General features: G+C 37.6%; 1 protein-coding gene across 2 annotated transcripts in view; it reads right to left on the reverse strand.

Moving 5' to 3' along the window:
- WWP1 (WW domain containing E3 ubiquitin protein ligase 1) overlaps positions 1-21,053 on the reverse strand; it is an 85,845-nt gene extending 64,792 nt beyond the window's left edge. For both annotated transcript variants that reach the window (XM_037504428.2, XM_037504423.2), the window contains exon 1: positions 21,010-21,053. The gene's annotated coding sequence lies outside the window, so the exon portion shown is untranslated. The remainder of the gene's footprint in view (positions 1-21,009) is intronic.
- Positions 21,054-21,791: the final 738 nt, after the last annotated feature.

A 21,791-nucleotide genomic window follows, 5' to 3' on the forward strand; every position in this document is an offset into this window, starting at 1 on the left:
ATCCATTCTTCTAAGGTGTTAAACCTAAGAAATTCTCACTTAGAAGATATATCTTAATTACCTACTTACTTCAAGATGTCATCTTAACTCAGAAACAAAATTAAAAACAACAAATCTGATCCATTTTGCATACTATTCACAGCATTAAGGCTTAGAAAAGCCAAATACTGTCACATGAAATAGTGTCACATATCCATCTGTCTGGAATAATTAATAAACATATTGCTTGAAATATCTGTAAAGTGGGTATGGCAAAGACAAAAAAAATGGTAGATGACAAAGCCCAAGTCTCAATACTGAGTCTGATTTTGAAGTTTATATTTAACAAAAAGGAAACAACTCAATAGCAAGATTATCTTATCAAGTGCTAGAGAAGTTACAGAAGTTATAATTATCAAGTGTTAGAGAAGTTTAGTCCACTTAACGTATAGCTTTAAAGATAGAAAAACTGTATTTAGACAAAGCTATAGTATCCACTTAGAACTCAATGAATGTGGCCAAGATAAAGACAGATGAACCAAGCAACCTTCCTCCCCCTAAAATAACAAAGATTCAGCAACTTTAAAGTAGAAAATAAGGGTGTTCCTGGTGGCCCATGGGTTAAGTCTCAGGGCTAATCACTTCTATGGCCTGAGTTCAATTCCTAGCCAGGGAGCTAACCCACATATGGTGCAGCAGACCTCTGCTGTCTTGCCTGCTGTTCCCCTTAGCATTTGCAGTAAATCTGCCTGTTCTGCTCCTCACTCTGTCTCTGGTTAATCCTCTTACCACCACCCCTTTGCCCCACTTATGTCCCAGTTCTTCTATGCAAAAAAAAAAAAAAAAGAGAGAAAATATTTCACAAAAATGTAAGCTACAAATAGGGACATTAACTTTAAACACAAGAATATTACTTCTATATAGTGAGATGATTTATAAAAAAGATATTACTGATCATTCCAAATGGTACAATAAGCAAGAGAAAGACCCAGTTCATTTTGAATTGCCCAGGACAATCTAGATTTTAGTACTGCTCTTTGGGAAATCTCAACCCGGACACACTGGGATATTTGGTAACCTTTATGTAAAACGTGAAGGCTCTAACTTCCTCTATGTATCACAGAGATTTTTCTTAGTGAAATCCTGAATAAAGCATAATTTTTTTAGATTTTTTTTTTGTATAACCTAAATATTCAGAAGGAAAAAGTCAATTTTATACAGACTATCAGTACTACCACTGGGACTACATGGTAGAAGAAAGGAAGATGGAGAAGCAAGAAGCTTTCTGGATACCCAGGGACTTTTGACCCTCAGAACCACTTTTACCAAACTCTCCAAATAATCACCACTGTATTTTCCTACAACCCAAAGACACTTCCAACCTCTTGATTAACTTCCTAACAGTCCCACTGTTCTCCCTTGCCACCATGCCCAGTCTGCAGTTTCTACATCTATGCCAACAACTCACTGGACTTTCAGCTTGCCTGCCTCTATTCCATACACATGAAGAGTTGTACTTCATCCATGATCAGTTATCTCTACCACTGCACTCTCCCTTTGGAATCTGTCCATATCTTACTCATTTGGGTGTTTGCCTTAACCTAAAAATACCTATCCAATCACAGGATCTAATAACCCCATCTTTCTTTCTTCCATGTGTGTATTTTCAGTCAATTCCAAAATCCCTTTTAGTGCACAACATATGTATGTTACAGGCGGATCATAACAAGTGCTTTTTTAAAATGAAAAATTGTATTTACTTCAAAATGCCAAATTTCCTAAGGATTAATATCCAATATCCATTTTCAACCGATTTCATATGTTCCAGCAAGTCATAAATACACTATTTTTTCTCAAGTTTTTTTGGGTCTATTTTCACATACATTTCACAACTCTCATTTCATAAATTTATTTCCCTTCCTATTTTTTACCTATTTCACTTTCTTTACACAATAAATTTACATTTAAAATTTTTATTTTTAAATATTACTCCTCTCAAACTGTACAAAAAATCTGATTTACAATGTACTTATCTCAAAACCTGCCTCACACACACACGTTTGTGTAACTATGTATGTATGTATGTAAATGTATATATACACATTTATACACATAAATTATGTATACAGAAAACATATCTACATCTACTGACACTTAAAGCTAGTAAATATAAGAAAATCTTATATTAAAATGCACCACACAAATCATATCTTTCAATTATCTAAGTGACAAATCTTGATCCATCTCTAGAATCCTTTTTCATTGCAAATTATAACCATTTCTAACCTATGTGAACTCCTTGTTCTCAAAACTACTGTGCCCACCACCCTGATCTCAAAATCACTGTGGCCAAACTACCTAAACTATCAGTTATATTATGAATACCAATCCTTTCCCTTCCTCAAATCAATAAACTTGCGTTGTTACTATATACTCTTATTGTGGTAGTCAAAAGCCTTACTGAATTTAACCTTATGCCTCCTCAAATTATTGCACCATGGCACACACCCTTACAGGCTGTCCATTCATTTTCTGCAATTTACTTCCTCATTGCTCTTCACATAAAATTCACTATTCACAGAAATCCAAATCCAATAGCTGGGCAAAATAACTCAATTCTCTTTCTCATTCCAGTTAACACTAATCAACTAAATCGATTAACTCTTGATTTTTAGATACATTTAAATTCCATCTACTTCCTTGTCTTCTAACTAGCCTAGCATTACCCCTGTCAAGCACAGAACATAATCAGAGCAACTTAATTTGCTTCTCTTATTAAAGTATCTGTACCAATTAATGAGAAACTTACTACTAACTACATAAAGCCAAACTAACCACCCACTTTCAAACACAGTGTGTTTTATATAAACTCTGAGCCAGCAAAATAAATAGCATCTTCTTGTTGAAACAGACTGAAATTTCTTCCCCCAAAAGTTAACACTTTGACATTTTAAGAAATTACCCCATCTACTTTATTTTATATAATTTCTGATGGAGATTTTTATTAAAATATACTGTATATAATTCTGTCCCCCACAAAAAGGAGTCACGATGAAGTATTATGTAGCCATAAATAACAGACTTTGGACAGAAGACTAGAGGCTAGTCTAAGCAGTAACCACCATATACCAAAGTACAGGCCAACCTAGATGATTAAAATATCAAAGATATATCTATTCTGAGCAAACAGAAGTGCCAATTGGAGCTCAGCAATCTTTCAAAATTACAGTTACTACAAGCTTAATATAAAACATAAGTAAACCAAGAACTTATAAGAAATTCAAGACAAACCCTGTTAACAACTAAACTTTTCACTTATAGGACACTTTTAGTCTGGTTAATAGTCCAATTATTTCTAGTGGGGGTAAGGAGAGACTAACAAACAATTGAAAATGGGAAACGTATTTGCCAGAGTCTAATTTGGATTTGAATTTCTGCTCCCACAGTAAGAGACAAAACAACATTGGTTAAGAGTAAATTCTACAGCCAGGCCTGCCTAGGCTGAAGTTCTGGCTCTACTTGACTATATTTTCTATGGATAGAGAAATACACACAAAGCTGTGTTTTTAATCAGGGTGGTGGTGTTTTTATTTTTTTTTGCAAACTTTATCTGTTAATTTTTCTAAAGAGGAATGAGGTGGTTAACTTTCTATAACTTAACACTTAGACCTTTAAGAAACTTACTCCATCTACTTTATTTTAAATAATTTCTGATGGAGATTTTTATAAAAATATACCATATTTAATTCTATCCCCCAAACAAAGGAGACACTGTGGAATGTTATGTAGCCATAAGAATGAAATGCAGTCATTTTCAACAAAATGGAGGTAGTCTGAGAGAATTATATGTAGAGAAAGCAAATAAGAATGATAAAAGGGCCTCCCTGGTGGCGCAGCGGTTGAGCGCTGGGTTGCGAAGCTGCCCGCAGCCTCTGAGGCGCTGGTTCGATCCCCGGCTGCTCCCCGGCCATCGGAGGAGGGTCCCACATGGTGCACAGACCTCTCCTGCAGCCCGCTGCTCCCCTCAGCAGTGTACTTCGGTCCTTCTGCCTGCTCTGCTCCCCGCTCTGGCTCTGGTGAGTTCTCTCACCCTCCCGCACTTCTGACTGTACCCAGTGCTTGTATGTATGTATCAATCAATCAATAAATCTTAAAAAAAAAAAATTTCATTTTAAAAAAATGATAAAAACAATACTGGACATTTACATAGCGGATAATTCAATAACGTACTTTTAAAAATCAGTGGATAGGGCCTCCCCTAGTGGTGCAGAGGTTGAGCGCTGGGCTGCGAAGCTGCCCACAGCCTCTGCAGCACCGGTTAGATCCCTGGCGGGGGACGAGGGTCCTGCATGGCGCCACAGACCTCTCCTGCCGTGCCTGCTGCTCCCCTCAGCAGTGTATTTCATCACTCTGCCTGTTCTGTTCCCTGCTCTGGCTCTGGTGATTTCTCTCACCCTCCCACGCTTCTGACTGTACCCAGTGCTTGTATAAATAAATAAATCTTTAAAAAAAATAAATAAAAATAAAACTCAGTGGACATCAATAAATACCACAAAAGAGCTAAGGTTAAGAGCGAGTGGGGAGGGAAAGGCACAAGGGGATATATGGGATGGTAGTAGGGTAAAGAAAAAAACAAAAAACAAAAAAACAAAGGAAAAAAAATCCTGTCTTGGTATTAAGTCTTTGAAAATGAAGTATATCTTCCTACTTCCAAAATGATGCAGTACATACACCACTTTCACCTCCTAACATACTCCTTAGTTCCCTCCCCATCCCCTTAATACTCTCTTGCTTAAACCACCAAATAGACTTGGGGTTCATGTATTACAGAGAATAAGATGCAACAAAAGCAACAATTCTTTGAACTGACTTCTTAAAAGAATAGCCTATCACTCATTCCTCTACCCATGCAAATGATTACTACCCCACCACACTACTGAAATATCTCCCCCCCTCCTCTTCCAGGGCCAGCAGTGACTACCTTATATCCATCTTCTCCTGGACATCTCTGTACCATCAGACAATGATTCAATCACTCAATAAACATTAACTGGATGGTCTCCCTACAAAATCCCTACCCAAGCCTCTAATTTAATTTTTACAGTAAAGTAAAATCAGTTTTTCATGGGGCAAAAAAGAGCTCCTCAATCAAGAAAACTAGGTATCATGCATTTCTCTTATAATTTTTCTGAATTAGGTCATTCAGCATATACACCCCAGACGTTTTCAGGTAATGTGTAAACACTAAAAATACAAAATGCATATATCAATACAATATGCTGTTTCTCCTAGGTAAGCTTATAATTTAGCAGTAGAAAAAAAAATCACAGTTTAACCTCATCAGCAGGCTTGTACAGAGTGTACAAAAGAACTACAAATGAGAGTAGCACAGAAGTACAAAAGAAAAACGCTTGAAATGGATTTGGTGGGGAAGAGAGGGGCTATCAGGAGGCTTCTGAGAGATGGTGCCAGTTGAGATGACTTTTGGAGGACGCCTCTGTAAGAGCTGTATATGAACGGGAAGAAGTACTATCAAGACATTTGCTGTGGTTAAGGAAGTGAGATGGCCAATATGGGCAGGGAATACATACGTTGTTCAGGGAGGAATGTGGAGAGAGAAATGCAAGAAATGAAACCATTAAGGTAGAAAGAAACTATACTATGCAGAATACCAAGAAAGTCAGAGAACCACTGAATTTACACAGAGAAGGGATACGCTTATATTTCAGAAAAATTACCATAACACTCTAATAGTGTTGGGAGGGTAGCTTGAAAGTAGGCAAGGCTAAGAATGGCCTGAAAGGGGAGGAGGGGGGGACAGAGGAAGAAGCAGAGACATTAAGGACTAGAATCTATAATTGGTGTCTTAATCAATTAATAAAAGAAAAAAAGTACTTCTCACTAGCTCTAATAAAAATATCTTCTCCGAGTACCATAATTTCTCATTTAAACTACAAAAACACAGCCTGCTACAGGACCTCCCTGCCTCCACTTTATACTCCCATCCCATATCCATCCTCCATCTAGCAAAGTGATCTTTCCAAAACAGGATAGATATATCACAACTCCATTTCACATTCCAAATTTCTCTCATTTTAAAGACAATTCCAAATTTCTACATGGCCTTAGATGATCTACTGCCCCCACTTTTACCTCTTACTGGAAACCCTGCCATACTAAACCTACCTTATGCCACAGTGGGAGCTCTGAATTCACTACACCATCTGAGAGTCTGCCTTTTCAGTCTGAGGGCTCAACTCAAATATGATCCATTCAGGAAGAATTCCCAGTCAGTCCAGGCAAAACAAGATGTTTACTCCTCACACACACTACCACCACTCAACCTGTTTTATGGCCTTACTAATTCTCAATTATCTATGTTCATTTTTGTTCTCTCACTTCTATCTGCATCCTCATCCCTATCCCCAAGATAAGACAGTCCACAAGGGCGGACTATCTTAGTCACCATTTTTCCAGAACACAGACTAGTGCCTAGTGGAGGAAAGGGCCCTAATAGTTACTGACTGGCTGAGAAAGAGCTCAGAAGAGAGATCCATGCTGCAATTAAGGGGTAGATGACATCTAATAAGAAAAGTCCAAGGCCGAACTGAACTCTTGAAGACAACTCTGCTGTGACAGATACTCTGCTGATGTACATGCACTCACTCAGGAAAGGTCTACTGTACCCAATTAGTAGGATAGATACCAGTATTGAAAGTCTGAACTGTGGACTAGCTTAGGATTACTAAAAATACTATGTAGAAGATTGAAGAAAAACAAGGAAACAAAGAATTTCAGGGAAAGAATGGCTAATTCCCAAGTAGCCCAGCAAAATCAGTAAAAATAAAATTGTTTTCAGACAATATGGATGTTTCCAGACCCTCAGCATGAGCAATTTTAATGGAGTGGTAGGACTACAAATCAAGTGGCTTAAGAAGTAAATGAAAAGTCAGAAGCCATTATTCAGATGACTGTAAGGGAAAAGAGAGATACAGGCTTAAAAGGAGGTGTTTATAGATTTGTTTTTAAAGGTGGAAGAAACTTGAACATGTTTACAGGCAGGAAGGAGCTGAGAAGAGACAATTATTACCATAGCAAGATGTCTTAGAAGACAAGACTGGTACAGACAGAAATAGCTCTTACACTAAGACTAGAAACAGAAAACAATGCTTGTGAATGCAGATTACCTCTGAAGCTGTCTGGGAAGAACTTACAGAGATTTTGGCTACCAATTTCTTAAGTGAAGGAGTCCTTGCGAGAACAATAATGAATAAAAAGACAAACTTTCCTGTTTTGAAAGGGTAATGGCCAAATAAGGAATTCAAGACAGACAGAGCAAAGAATTGGGTCTATATGAGTAGTGGCACAAATCCCCACAACCTGAGTTTTTTTTCCTAAGCTATTTTAAGGAGCATTTAATTGTCAGAGCTTTTGAACACAGGTTTCAGAAGAGAAACTGGCATACTCTTATTAGTATCAAACTGCTTCTGGTTATTCAAAAGTATTATACATACAAGCATCCTCTCTCGTCATTTATTAAAATTTGGTTAGAGAAAACAAGATGACTGTTATTCTCCAGAAAAGCTCTTTACGTGAAACTCACTCGATATCATCTATTCTACTAGTTTTTCTAAGCTGGCTGCATGTGAGAATCATGCTGGGAACTCTATAGATGATTCTCAAAAACAAAGTCTGGTACCAATGACATATTATTGCAACCTGTTATCTACCTAATTTCTAGCCATCCTTTAAGATTCAGCTAAAGTGTCACTGCTTCAATTTTGGACTAGCTAGCTAATATGTTTTAAAGCACTGCAACCATGTTTCCTTGTTTCCCCCATTATGCTACAAATTTATTACTATTTATCTTTATCATTGCAGCCTCTAGGCTAGTGCTAAATAATCAACAAATGTGACCTAAATGATGATCTATAATTAATAAAACATTAATCTTAAAGAATTGGTTAAGGTGGTATTTAACTATGCATAGAAGTAAAACCTTAAAGTAAAATGAAAATCCTATACAAGTAGAACTATAAACCACCCATATGCCCTTTCCATCTTTGCCCTGTGATTCTGAGTTCCATGTCCACCTTACCAATGTGATTTCATTCTCTACAGACCACAATAAATGCTCAATACAAACCATGCAATACAAAAGTAATGTTACCTATAAAATGTTCATTTGGCTTAATATTCAAACAGAAAAAGTATACAAATGAGAAAAACTCACTAAACTGGGATAGCCTCTTAACTCTAAATATTTAAAATAATTCAGTAGTATGCTAATCCTCAAATTATACATCAACTGGACTCTCAAAGATTTGGGGGTAGGTGAGTGGGAGGGATGGCTGCTTGAACACAGTACACATTTTCTCACAGAGATGTTATAAATGGTATTAATACACCATGACTAAGACACAAAAGTCTACCATATCCCTAACAGTGAAACCCCTTGAACTGTACAAACTATTGTTTCACAGAGATGCTTCAGGATTTCCACAAATACTTATTGTGTACAGATGCACTGCTCCTGCAAAATCTCAAAATAATTTGCTGAGACTGAGCAAAAGTACTGAGAGCACTTTGTATGGTGCCTGGCACATAGTCAGAGTAAAAAACTCAATAAATTATAGCTATTTTTATCCAGAATCCCTCATTTCAAACTGCTGTGCTTGTTCAAGAAGCTTTTTTTCTCACTGCATACCAAACTGTAAATTCCAAAAGTGTCTGACAAACTCTCACCATTTATCTATTGTGCCTCCCTAAGGGAGGGCACATAGGAGTATTTAATACATATTTGCTAATGAAGGCATTTAATGTCAAATGACTCTCAAAAACAACTAAGTGTACACAGGCTTTTAAAAACAAATGGACTTTGTTTTTAGGTGCTGTTTTAAATGAACTATAGTGCTTTTCAAATTGATTTTTGGCCCTTTAACATTATCAAACAAAATAAAAAAAAAAAGATATAAAAGCACAGGCAGAAATTTCTCCGCCAAGAATCACCAGCTTAGAAAACACAGTTCTCAACAATAAACAATCTTGATAAATAGCGGAGTAAAACAGGACATCTAAATTTCACTGGGCCTTAGTAATTGTATTAAATAAAAAAATGGAGCACAGAACATAGATTGTTTAGTTTAGGACTAGCTGACTAAAAATACTGCATATCTGTGAGAACATGAAGCAGTAGCAATCACCTGTATTTACACCAACTAAATTCACAATCATTTTCATTTTTATTTCATGTTTTCCTACATTACATGTTTTAAAATTTGCAATCCTAATGTATAAATCATTTCATTTTCTACTCCCTGTACAGTAAGAACCGCCAATTACAAACTTGACCGAGCCCTTAACCAGTATCAGAGAACTATTTAATTTATGCTTATAGCTATGAAAACATAACGTTGACAATCATATTCGAGAAGGCCACAAGATGGTGATGTTGCTCCATAAATGCACCTTTAAAAAATAATGCATTACACTAACTTCCAAAAAAATTGAAATTAAGTTTTCTTCCATTGCCAAGAAAGGGTTAAGAAATCATGTCATTAGTGAGGAAGAAAATATATTTATGAAATTTAGCAGCAATTATCCTAATCTTTTAAGTTAAAAGTTATGGTTCTTAAAACCAAAACATACACACAGTATTTTGGCAACATTACGTGTCTTATCACATTCATCTTTCTTCCTCAGGTCATAATTTAAAAATGAAGTATATTTTTACTTAACATGTATTAACTTTATTTTTCCTATCATAATTTAGGGAAATGATTCCTATTTCTGTTTCAAACTGTACCAAAATGCCAACACTACTCTGAATGAAATAGTTTTTCCTTCTAATTTGCTGTAATTTCTAATAGCCTTACAATTTGCAACATTATGTATGCAATGACAACATACTAAAACTTCAAGCAAAAAATTTTTCCAGCCATTTTTCTGCATGCCTTAAAAAAATATCAGTAGAAAACAAGTTTCCCACTTCCATACTATATGTCAATTAACAAAGTAAATGTCAAAAACATCTTAAAACTTGGATCTTACAAGAATCAACTTAAGTCAACATAAAAAAAAGCGGTATAAATACTTCCTAGCCATACAAAAATGATGAAGCATAACTAGCAGAGACCATTTGGAATTATGAGGGATGACAGAGACAGTCTTAAATCTGGAATGTGAATCAGGTCTCTAACTCCAGAAATAATAATTGTGACCATGTACTGGGATTCTATTATCTGTGAGTCACATTAACAACAAAAAAGGTATCTCTAATGTTATCACTTATCACCCTTTAGAGTCATTATTCTTACTAACTGATGATTAAAATCAGCTTTCAGGAATTTAAGTAAATTGCCCAGGGCTACAAAACTATTGAAAGTTGGGATTTTGAATCCAGATTTGTTAGGTTGAACGTCAATGTCCTTTTCACTGTCATCGCATCGCAAAAATAGTGTAAGAAATGCTGAGCTAAATCCATGCCTTAAAATTAGCAGTTTGCTACATCACTCTGATGAAATTATTCTCTTCCCTTTATCACTTAAAGGTGAAGCAAGTTCATGGTGGGGTGGTTCAATGGGGCTTTTAAGCTAGTTATTGAAAAAACTTCTCAGTAAGGTTGAGAAAGAACAAGTTATCCAAAAAAGATAATGTGTAAAAAGTATTACTGCATTAATGAAGGAGGTAAGCTGTTGTTACTGTGTTTTATAAATGATTTCCATTTGTTCTGGGAAAAATATCCCAAGCAACACAGTATTCTTACTTTGCAAAGATCAAACTTCATGTCATTATGTTACTTACAATCTCTTATTTCAAAATGACACAAACACTTCCATGAATAGCCATTTGTTTCAAAGGGTGGTATTTAATATTTGCATGTCATTCACAATTTTTCCCTCTAAATCCAATTTTAAACACTGTAGTATTTTCCAAGTATATATACATACAGTATTTGCTACAATGCAGAATGCAGCAGAAACTACAGTAATGAAAGCTTATAGCTGAAGCTGAGTCTGAGCAGTGATTAAGAGACACTAAGCTTCTTAGTATCAAGCCAAACTCAGGCCAGCTGACTTGGCTAATAACCCTCTGCACTGCACTGGTCACTAGGCTATCATGACCCAAAATTATATGCACTCCAAAACATTTCCTGATTCTTTCTAAATACATTAAGGATTCTAATGTATCAGCATTTAAGTAGTCATGGAAACTTACTAACTAAATACATTAAGGATTCTAATGTATCAGCATTTAAGTAGTCATGGAAACTTACTAACTCTTCAATTCCAAAGTACCTATTTTCTAGTTTGAGAAGAGCCAAGTTGGCGGTAATAGAATATAGAAAACAGCTTTTAGACTTTGATAGCCCCAGATTCAAACCTCAGCTCTACTTAGTTTGTGCATATTTAACCTCTGAGTCTCAGTTTTCCTATCTGTAAAATGAAGACACTAATATGGTAAGGGAAAAAGTTGTTTCCAGAACCTGGAATATGGAAGGTTCCCCAAAAAGAGTTAATTTTCTAGAACCCTCCTATCACCACTACCATTCTAGCCAAGCCTCAATTACTCTGATATTTCTACTCAATTGCTCCAATATTTTTCTACCATACTTCCACAATAATAGAGAGGAAAGCAGGTTAAGAAAGACATTTCAGTCACATGGCCTTGCTACAAAATAAAATATAGCAAACACCTCATATACGCAGAAAGGAACTGTCCAAAACTACATTTAAGTATTTGAAGAAGACAATAGCACTAAGTTTTTTGTTGTGAATACACAATTTCAAGATATGTAAAAGCTACTCAAGAAACACATTTATTATTTACAAATATTCCTCCTATGAATTTTAAAGCAGGCTGCTAAGAAACTTTCACCAGGTATTAGTTAAAATTACACAGAAACTGTCGAAAAGCAGACAATCAACAGCAGAGGTAAAATTTTACTCCTAAAGTAATCCTTCTAAGCGTAAGATAAATAAAAACACAGGGACACAATTCCTTATCCACAAATCCACCACCCAAGAGCTATAAAAACTTTAAATTCTTTAATAAGCCATTTGGTGGCAAAAAGTGCCTGAATTTATTTGGCAGCAAAATCTGATCATATGTGTGGCTAGGGAACTCAGTTTTCATTTATCCACACAAACATCTACCAAACAAAGTACAGGATGCTGCCCTAGACTTCATTCTACTTAACAGTGTATGGAATATATTAACTTTCTAAAACTGAAAATGAAAATTAATTCTGAAATAAATCTGACATCAATGATAAGTTATGATGAACCCATTCCAGCGATTATTTACCAAATACCAGTACAAGTGTTAAGTTACAATATAAATTTATGAATTAGGCATTATTTTTACCATTTTTCATATAAATGCCCATTTCACATGTGATAAAACTTGAGGTTAATCGAAGATGGGTTTGACCTAATCAAGATCACTTAACCTATAAACAAGTACCAGAACTCAAATGTAGGTTTTTCTTTAAGTTCTTAAATAACAACACTTTAAAGGAAAATTAAATTAAAAAAATAGTAAAATAAGTTACAATTTCCAAAGTTTTTAATTCAGAAAAATGAAAATCCTAAGAATAATCTATACTTTCCATTTTGAGCATTCACTTCTAAACATCCATTATATTTCACAGTTAGAAGACAAAATGAGAGGAGTTTATTGTTACTTTCTCCCCCAAAGAATGGGCCACAACATCAGTGAAAACAAAATAAAATATCTTCAAACAAATGCCAACTAACCTTCTCCAGCCAAATTTTGAAAGATCATGTGTTTGCTTTGGCATTTTTTCTAATGACAAAATGTACTGACAATAAAAATATGGTTGATAGAAACATAGGTCAATTTCTAAAGATCCCAGATTTTAAAGATCTGCTGTTCCAATGACATACAGTCAAGGACTAAATTAGATTTAAGTAACACAGACACAGGCTGCTACCACTGCTGTCCTAAGCAAAATTAGAGAAATAAGTTTTTTTATTGATCAATTTAAAATTGAAACTTGCTCTTTCATGACTCCTCCCAAGTCACCACCTTTATGCTTAACAATAGTTTTCTCCACAAGAGACAATCATTGTCCCGTTCAACCAACTTTCTACTCCAAAATACAAATTCCAAATTAACACTTCAATCAAAATCTATTTTTGAGTAGCTTCTCTCAGCTAATTGAAAGGCAAATAGTACCAAATATTCACAATCTCTAACTGAACTGTTTCAGTGGGTTGGTTTATTTATTTATTTATTTATTTATTTATTTATTTTTTAATGAGATATCTTCCAAAGCACCTCTTTTATAGAAATATGGAGAAATTTCTGAACAAGGATGCCTGGTTAATGACTCTTCTAGGGTCACTCACCTATTTCTCCCTGTAATCACTCTGTATCAGGTTTCTATAGTTAATTTAAATTAAGTTCTTGGCAATTACCTTAAGCCTCTGAAAATATCTGAAAGGCTCAGATGTTAAATTCTCCTTTGTAGTTATTGGATTGTAAAAAAGTCATGACACATTCTTCATAGAAAAAATACACAATTTTTCCAACAACCCAATATATGTGTGTATTTAATGGCACTGTAAAATATGATCTAAGAGATATTAGAACTACAAATTGCTCTTTGGTTCCTACCAACAATTCTCAAATAAATACCTACAAAATTATCTGGAATACTTGTTAAAAAAGATTTTTAACTCCGCTATCCAGGACCATACCCCAGATCTCAAGGAGTACTCAAGAAAACTGCATGCTTAATATCCCAGATGACTATAATGAAGGCACTGTATTTTCACAACAGTGGTCTACTGCATTTTATCTAATGATGGTGCTAACAATGTCTTGTTCCCAGAATGCACTGTCAAACCAAACCAGGTGATAAACTAACTGCCAGCCATGTTGAGTCAGTATTTTTCTTGGATTCACTCTTAGCATTTTAGCAACTCTTTTTTTAAGTTTAGCAGTGAGATCTAATTTGCAGCTCTGCTCAGGACAAACCTAAGCTACAACTGTTACTAAGAAATGAGTATCTCACAGAAAAGTGAACTGCTTAATTGAATTTTCAGCTTAATAATAATGAATTAAAAGCATTAAAGTCGACTTAAGGGCTGTTTATGTCAGGGACCATACTTTCTGCTTGAAAAACAATTTCCATTAATACTTACAAAGATTTAGTAAGAAGATATTCTTTATCTTTTACAGAAAAAGAAACTGAGTCAACAATGCTATTAAGCAGGACTGATAGACATCAGCTCTGCCCGATTTAGCTACCATTCTTAACCCATACACCAGAATATTCGCCTCTGATTCTTAAACTTCAAGGGTGGAAAAATGCATTTCATTTATCTCTCAAGTAAAATATGTCCTAATTTATAAGAGCAAATTATTAACTCCACAGTAACTAACTAGACACAAAGAGTAGTAGCAGTACATCTTGGCAAGCTGCAGTTAATATATGACCACAGTATCCTACTTCAAGTCAGGACTGAGTAGTTCACTTCCACCCATATTATAATCATAATTAATCATAATTATAGGTACGCAAAACTGCTATCAAAAGAAGTCGTTTTCCTTAAATAAGAATTTACTTACAATTCTGTTAATGCTAGTACATTTTTAAACTGCCTCAATAATTCAGGGCATGGAGGAGATTCATGAAAAACACTACCATAATTCTATCTGTCACTTTCTTTGTATCCTAGACTGACCTATTTCTATAAATCATGTTTCTCAGTACAATCACCAAACTCCTTCCCACAACAGCAAACATACTATTTTCACAAATTTGCAAGGGGATTTGCACTAAGTTGCAGGGTCTCTTTTTTAAATGTACATGAAATACTTCAAAGTTCTAAAGTTACACCTCAATTCTTGAAATACATTGATTCATTATTCTACTCAGAAGCTATAATGTTATAACGATGAAATATTCATTTTCCTTATTCCAGTTAGCCATAACATAATGTGAAGGAGAAAAGATCCTACAGAAACTAAGATAAGGTGAGGAAAAACCCAGTTAGCAGTCAATAAACATATTTGTATCTGGAGAGAATAAGAATTACCATACTCTTTACACTTCCCTAAGGAGAGGGGACTATTATAAAGACTACTTTCAAGATAGACTGGTTTATCCCATCCTTTTCCAAGACACTGCAACCAGAATATATGATTTGTGAAGCACCAAACTATTCAAGACCGGTCAAGGCCAGAGGGATTGCCCAAAGAGTTCTACTACCCCAGGTGTCACATCTAAACATAATGGCTAAGGGGATCAATCTCTGCTGCCGATGCCCATTCTCTGCATAAAGTGCTGACTGGAACCTTTGTGTCTAACCCAATTTGTGAGGTTGGGTAAATCACTAATCTGGAGCAGCCTGGGCTCTGTACTTTCTTAGACCCCCACTGCACTCAACTAGGAAAGTCAATCCTATCTTATTATGGTAGCAAACTGGGTCAACCACAAAGGTCTAAATTCTCTTTTTTACCCAATAGTGTCAGCTATTTCCACCTGTGTAATAAGCCAAACATGCTATCTATCATTTGCACTTTAGACCTGCTGTCCCTCTCACAGGCCCAGACTCAAAAATACTAAAAGTACTAGGCAGCCTAACTCTCAACTTCCAAAACAGTTTTCCAAAAGCCCTATTCTGATGTAATATAACTATGTGATATAATCCTGGGATTCATATCTAGTTCTTTACCCTTGAATCCAAGCTGGCTGAACTTCTGACTTGCTTTAACCAACAGAATGTGGCAGAAATGGTGCTATGCAAATTCTAAGGCTGTGCCTCAAGCAGGCCTGGTTGCTTCTGCTTTTACAGAGACAGAGCCAGTGAGCAAGAAATGCTGAAATGCCAGCTGAATGCACCTACTGGAGTGGCCACCAGCAAACCCAGCAGAACTGCTCAAATGAGTTCATCCTAGGATAACAAAACTGTGAGAGAAAAAAAAAAAAAAAGGCTGTTTTAAGTCAATTAGTCTTAGGATTATCACATAGCAATAAACAGAACAATGCTCACCTAGTTCCTTGAGTTTCTGCATAATTTGTTCAAAACCCAGAGAAAAGGAAGGGTGTAATTAATTATAACCACAATCATCCCACAATCATCCATACAACCTTAGTAATAAAATCTGTACTCTTCTTGATGTCAGTGGCTTTAGTAAACAACACACACTGTATCTCCAGCACCCAGCACAATGCTGACACGTAGGTGTGCCAATTTGTGTCGTGAACAAATAATAAGCCTTTAAGGAATGTCAAGACAAATGCTAGTCTTCTGTAGTGCCAGGAAGGCACAGAGCTGGTTCACTATGCTCTGAGCAGACAGGTAAAGGAGAGTCCTGGAGCCCTCGGTGGCTTTTTCAGGTTTTTATTGGGTTTACAAGGTGCAGGGCAGGCAAGGGTACGGGGTGGGGGGGCCCGAGAAGCTGGCAGGCCTTGTAGCCCCTGGCGGATCTTCACTCTCTGGGCTCTCCGGAGTTCCCTCGTGGTCTCTGTTTCTCTGCTGGTTCTGCTCTCTCACTTGTTTTCTTTCCGGTCTCTCCTTCACTCTGCTGCCATCCCAGTACCTCCGTCCTTATAAGCTCAGTCTAAGCTGAATGCACCTACTGGAGTGGCCACCAGCAAACCCAGCAGAACTGCTCAAATGAGTTCATAGGTGTACCCACCTATGCAGGCCCACACCCTACTCCAGGTGCCCGCCTTCAGGCATGCATTTAATCTAATGGCAGGAGGTGGAAAAGCCTGATACTTTTTACTTACCCTACATCTTCCTTATAACTTAGGAATTAGCTCACATAATTTTCATAACATAGCCTCAAAACAGGTGCCTAATATATTTAAAGTGTATATACTAAGCGTTTTTTAATTGTAAATCTTTCTATTTTTTAAAAAAGATTTATTTATTTATACAAGAACTGGGGTATAGGCCAGATGTGCCGAGGGTGAGAGGATTCACCAGACACAGAGTGGGGAGCAGAACAGGCAGACTGACTGAAATACACTGCTGAGGGGAGCAGCCGGCAAGGCAGGAGAGGTCTGCAGCGCCACGTGGGTTGCTCCAAGGCCGGCGGGGATGGAACCGGCACTGCAGAGGCTGCAGACAGCTTCACAGCGCTGGGCTCAACTGCCTGCGCCACCACAGAGGCCCAATCTTTCTTTTTAAATAAAGCTTTTTATGTAATGACAAAAATCATAACATATCATAATATAGTTTTAGAAGTCAGATCCTGCTTTATCTGCTCCAAAAACACAAATTTTCAGACTGGACTTTTATAAAAAGAGGACAAAACTCATCTGGAAAATCAACAAATTTTCAAAATGAAATTAATACATGTATTTCGCCAATATATTTTTCAGACAAGAAATCGACTGTTGCTTTTCCTTCATAGAATAACTTTTGTGGTATTATAAAACTTATAAACTTCAAAATTATCTCTCCACAGCACTGCAATGAGATTACCATCTTAACACAAAGGAGGAAATTGACAAGTTTATAACTACACAGTACAAAACACATATTCCAAACAGGAAATTCAAACTCCTCATGTAAAGCTAAGTTAAATTTCTAGTGTCGATGAAGATCATTACAAAATGATGGGTTTTAGCTCTAGTTCCAATTTTAGCCACTTACTAGCCATACAAGTTGCCTTAACTTCATGCAAGTTAAGTGATAAAGTACATATAATCATTATGAAAAAATGTTAAATGCTATACTAAAACAAGATAATCTTTTTAAAGTCAGTGAAAGTTAAAACGTCATCTATGTATGTGCTTTTGTTACACATCTTTCTCCACTAAGTATTAGTAACTAGTTCCTTCAACACTACTATAAAAGCCAATTTATTGGTTTTTCCACTGCCTGTTATAATTACATCACATTTTTATAGAAGTATTAAAAAAGACCCCAGTCCTCCTCCTAATTATTGAATCAAAGTTTCTAGAGCTGTAAAAGATACCAAGTAATAAACTTGTTCTGTTTTCCTACCGGGAAGATTATCTTATAGGTGCAGAAAAGTCAACTGCTTGCTAATCAAATTATACTTTAACCATAAACTATAGAGAATTAGTTATGTAATCCAATTAAAAAATTCATTGATCAGGACCCTGCACTTTATTTATTTTGTAATTTCGATTTGTATTTGATAAAGGTTTTCAAGGAAAGGTGTATTATAAAGTAAGACATACCAGAATACATAAAATAGAAAAGAGAAAATAAAAGTTCTTGAAGTTTCTTATTTCACTTACTTCACCCCATCCCCCAAATTGAGATACAAAGGAAACAAGTGAATAACTGATCTGACATTATCTGCTTTTCACACACCCAATTCATCTCTTCACCTCACAAGCTTTCCTACACATGGAAAACAAGAAGGGTACAATCAGTCCAAAGAAAATCTAAACCCCAAGAATTACAAGAATTTAAGAAATGGAACATCTATTCGTTTTGATGAAAACACTTAAAAGGCAGTAACTATATTCAACTGATGGTAAATCAGTGGCATACACCTTCTATGCAAGAAAGAAAATGATCATTGTCATCAACTCCTGATTCCGCTTTACCCACTTGCTAGCTGAAATACTCAAGGCAAGTCATTTACCTTAGGCTAGTTTGTTCTGTAACATTACAGCAAATGACACAAGTTAGTAAATTCTCTGTATATTATAAATCATAACACAAGTGTAAAGAGATAATCTCTAGGCATGGCTCTAACTGGAAGAATTTGAAGGGTCTATTTTTTCAAAAAGTCCCCAGAAATTCTAAGAATGGCCCCCAGCCCAATATACCAGCTATGGGCTCCCCAGATGAACTTCAGGTGGTCCATGGACTCTCTTAAATCTACAGCCACAAAGCACAGGTGCAGAGAAGAATTTTTGCCAGGTCAGCAGATGTCTTTAGTTTCGTCAAGGGTTAGTCATGCCCAAAGTTGAGAACTACTGCTGTAAAGTGACACACAGATGCTGACTATAAAACCCATAGATGTTGCCCAAAATGGACCACTAATTTTCAGACCTGGTTTAGAATCTTAATTATGTTTACTTTTTCACTTTATCTTCCATGATCATATTCTGTCTATTCCACTTCCTTTACATTTCTGTTACCACCACCACAGTTCAGACCCTCACTACCTATAACCACAACAATAACAAGATCTTTCTATCTTCCGGTTCTTTCTCTCTACTTCAATTCACAATATGTGCTGATGCCAGATGAATCCTCTGAAAATAAAGCTCTAATCATTTCATATTTCAAACATCTGGAAAACCCCTACCACCTACTATATCCAAGGTCATTAGCCTGGCATTAAAAGCAATAATAAACTGGTAAAAATTTTTACTTCAAGCTTTATCACCATTTATACTGATACAAATACTTTCTGTTCTGTACAAAAACAAATGTATAATCTCTGTGCTCTTTAAGTCTCATTTCTCTGTTTGCATTGTCTTTCCCAAGCTATCAAGTCATAGCCATCTTTGAAAACAAAGGTTTCAGAAGCTAGAAGCTCTGTGAACTAATCTTCCTAACCCCTACCCTTCCTAATGAGATAAACTCTACCCCCTCAGAATTTGAAATCTACGATAAACTTAACTATATATTAAAAGACAAATGAGATATTTGTGTATAGTTCTACCCGCCTAATTCATATTTGAAGGCACAAACTGTAATCATCATCTTTATAGTCCCCAAAATGCCTCTCACAGTCATGCTGTAGAGGTAAAGAGAAATTTTAGTCTTCCTGGGGTATAGAGCAAAGATTACTAAGTGCTTGAAGGCAGGTGGTGTAGGTCTTACAATCAATTTTGCATTTTTGAAAAAGATTATTTGAAAATGTAATAGGATATGTCCTGAAGACTCCTTCATATACTTTACACTTCTCAATTTGAGTAGCTCCCAACATTTGGCCACTAAGTTTTCAACTTAAAAAAAGAATATTAACTATTAAAAGTGGTAATTTCCAGTTATATTTACTACTTTGTGGATAAAAACAACTCATACCAATGTCTTTTTTTTAAAGGTGCATTTTTGCTTGTATAATGAACACAGATACTTATTAACACAGTACACCACGTATTTCACCAATGGGGATGGGAGAAGGTAACTTTGTATATTATCCTTCTCCACTATTACTACCAAAAAAATTTTAAAGTAGAACCTCATTTTTTTTGTTTGCACATTAACCTACACAAAATTACAAAAACTTATCAAACATAAAAAGAACACCGTATCAAGCCCCTGGAAAGTATTTTAGCCTGAAAGATTTAAAAAAATGTCAAACAGTCCTTTGATAATGAAGATTTCATGTAATCATGGGAGCAAAGGACGCTCAACTCCAAATCGATGAAGAAAAGAAAGGATCGTGCACAAGACTGAGAATTAAAAGGCTGTAAAACAATTGGACAAAGTGTAACATTTTTATAAAAAGATTTTTTAAAGCTAACCAAATCACGGATGAGAAAGGACTACTAAAAACTGCAAGGTCACTGGGACCTACCAGGTCACAAAGGTGGAGGTGCGGGCTGTGTTGCGGGGAGCTGCGGAGTCAATGAAGAACTGGGAGTGATAAAAATTATGTCAAAAAAAGACGTTCCAAGGCTGGAAGTCCCTGGTTTGGGTCGGTGGAAACGCAGTGCAAGTCAGGGCACCGGCAGGAAGTCTATACATTGGTGGGGTTTGGGAGAGGTGTTAGCAAAGAAGAGGAGGAAGACAGAAGGCATAGAGAAGGCTAGGAAGCTTGGGTAACTGCGGCTGCAGAGTCACGGAAACACTTCGCTCCGCTCCAGTATCATTACTCAGGCCTGTGCCAGGGCCAACTCGGGGCAAGACCCGTGACCCCACCCCAGAAAACTCCCAGCCCGCGGGCTGGAGCAGGCAGCCCGAGCTCCGCGAACCGTCCCCCGACTGCCCCTCGGAGGGTCCCGCCCCAGTGCAGACCGCGCCGGACTCCCGGCACCACTGCTAAGGCTCAGGGCCCCCGCCCCGCCCGCCCGCCCGCGCCCCCAGCGCTGCACCGCGGCTTCCTTACCCGGCGCGAAGCCGTCGGCTCCCGGCGGCCGGGCGGCCACGGCTGCGGCGCCTCCTCAGCGGCGGGAGCCCTCACCCTTCCGCGCGCAAGATCGCCATCTCGCAGCAGGCGCGGCGGCGGGAGCCACCCAGGCGTCGGCCCCGGCAGCCCAGGCCGCCCGCAGCCACTCGGAACCTGCACGCCGAGCTCGCCGACACCCGGCCCACCCCCACCCCCACCCCGGCCACGCGCCACCCCCACCCGGCCCAACACCTCCCTCCTCGGGAGCGCGCCGCGTACTCGCGTCACCGGCGCCGCGCCCCGAGCGCGCACCTCCCCGCCAGCCCCGGCCCCGCGCGCGACGCTGCGGCCGCCCAAAGTCTCCAACTCCGGACCCAGAATCCGGCTCCCCGCGAGCATGCGCAGCGAGGGCGCCCCGATGCCGCCTTTGGAAAACTCCGCTCCTCCGGGTCTTTGGAGCGGTCGAGGGGAGGTGGAGAGCTGGCCAATGGGAGAGGGGGGCGGGGTTTTAACCTGTGGAAGGGGCGGGGTCTCCGCTGAGATTTGGAAAGAGGCTTCTCAAGCAGGCAGTGGGTGCTGCTGACTTGACTTTCCGGTTCGCGGGCGAACCGGTGCATGACCTCAAGTAAGGTCTTGCACTCGAAGTTCTTTTTTCCAGCACTCTACAGCAAAGTAAGCGATTAACAAATACTCCTTGACCTAGCTGAATGTTTGACTTAGAACCCAGGGCAAGAATAAATAATTGCATTTAACAGATTATCATACCGAACTTCCAGTTCATT

The sequence above is a fragment of the Talpa occidentalis genome, unplaced genomic scaffold, assembly GCF_014898055.3.
Source record: "Talpa occidentalis isolate TD23 unplaced genomic scaffold, MPIMG_talOcc4v2.1, whole genome shotgun sequence".
NCBI classification, from domain to species: Eukaryota; Metazoa; Chordata; class Mammalia; order Eulipotyphla; family Talpidae; genus Talpa; species Talpa occidentalis.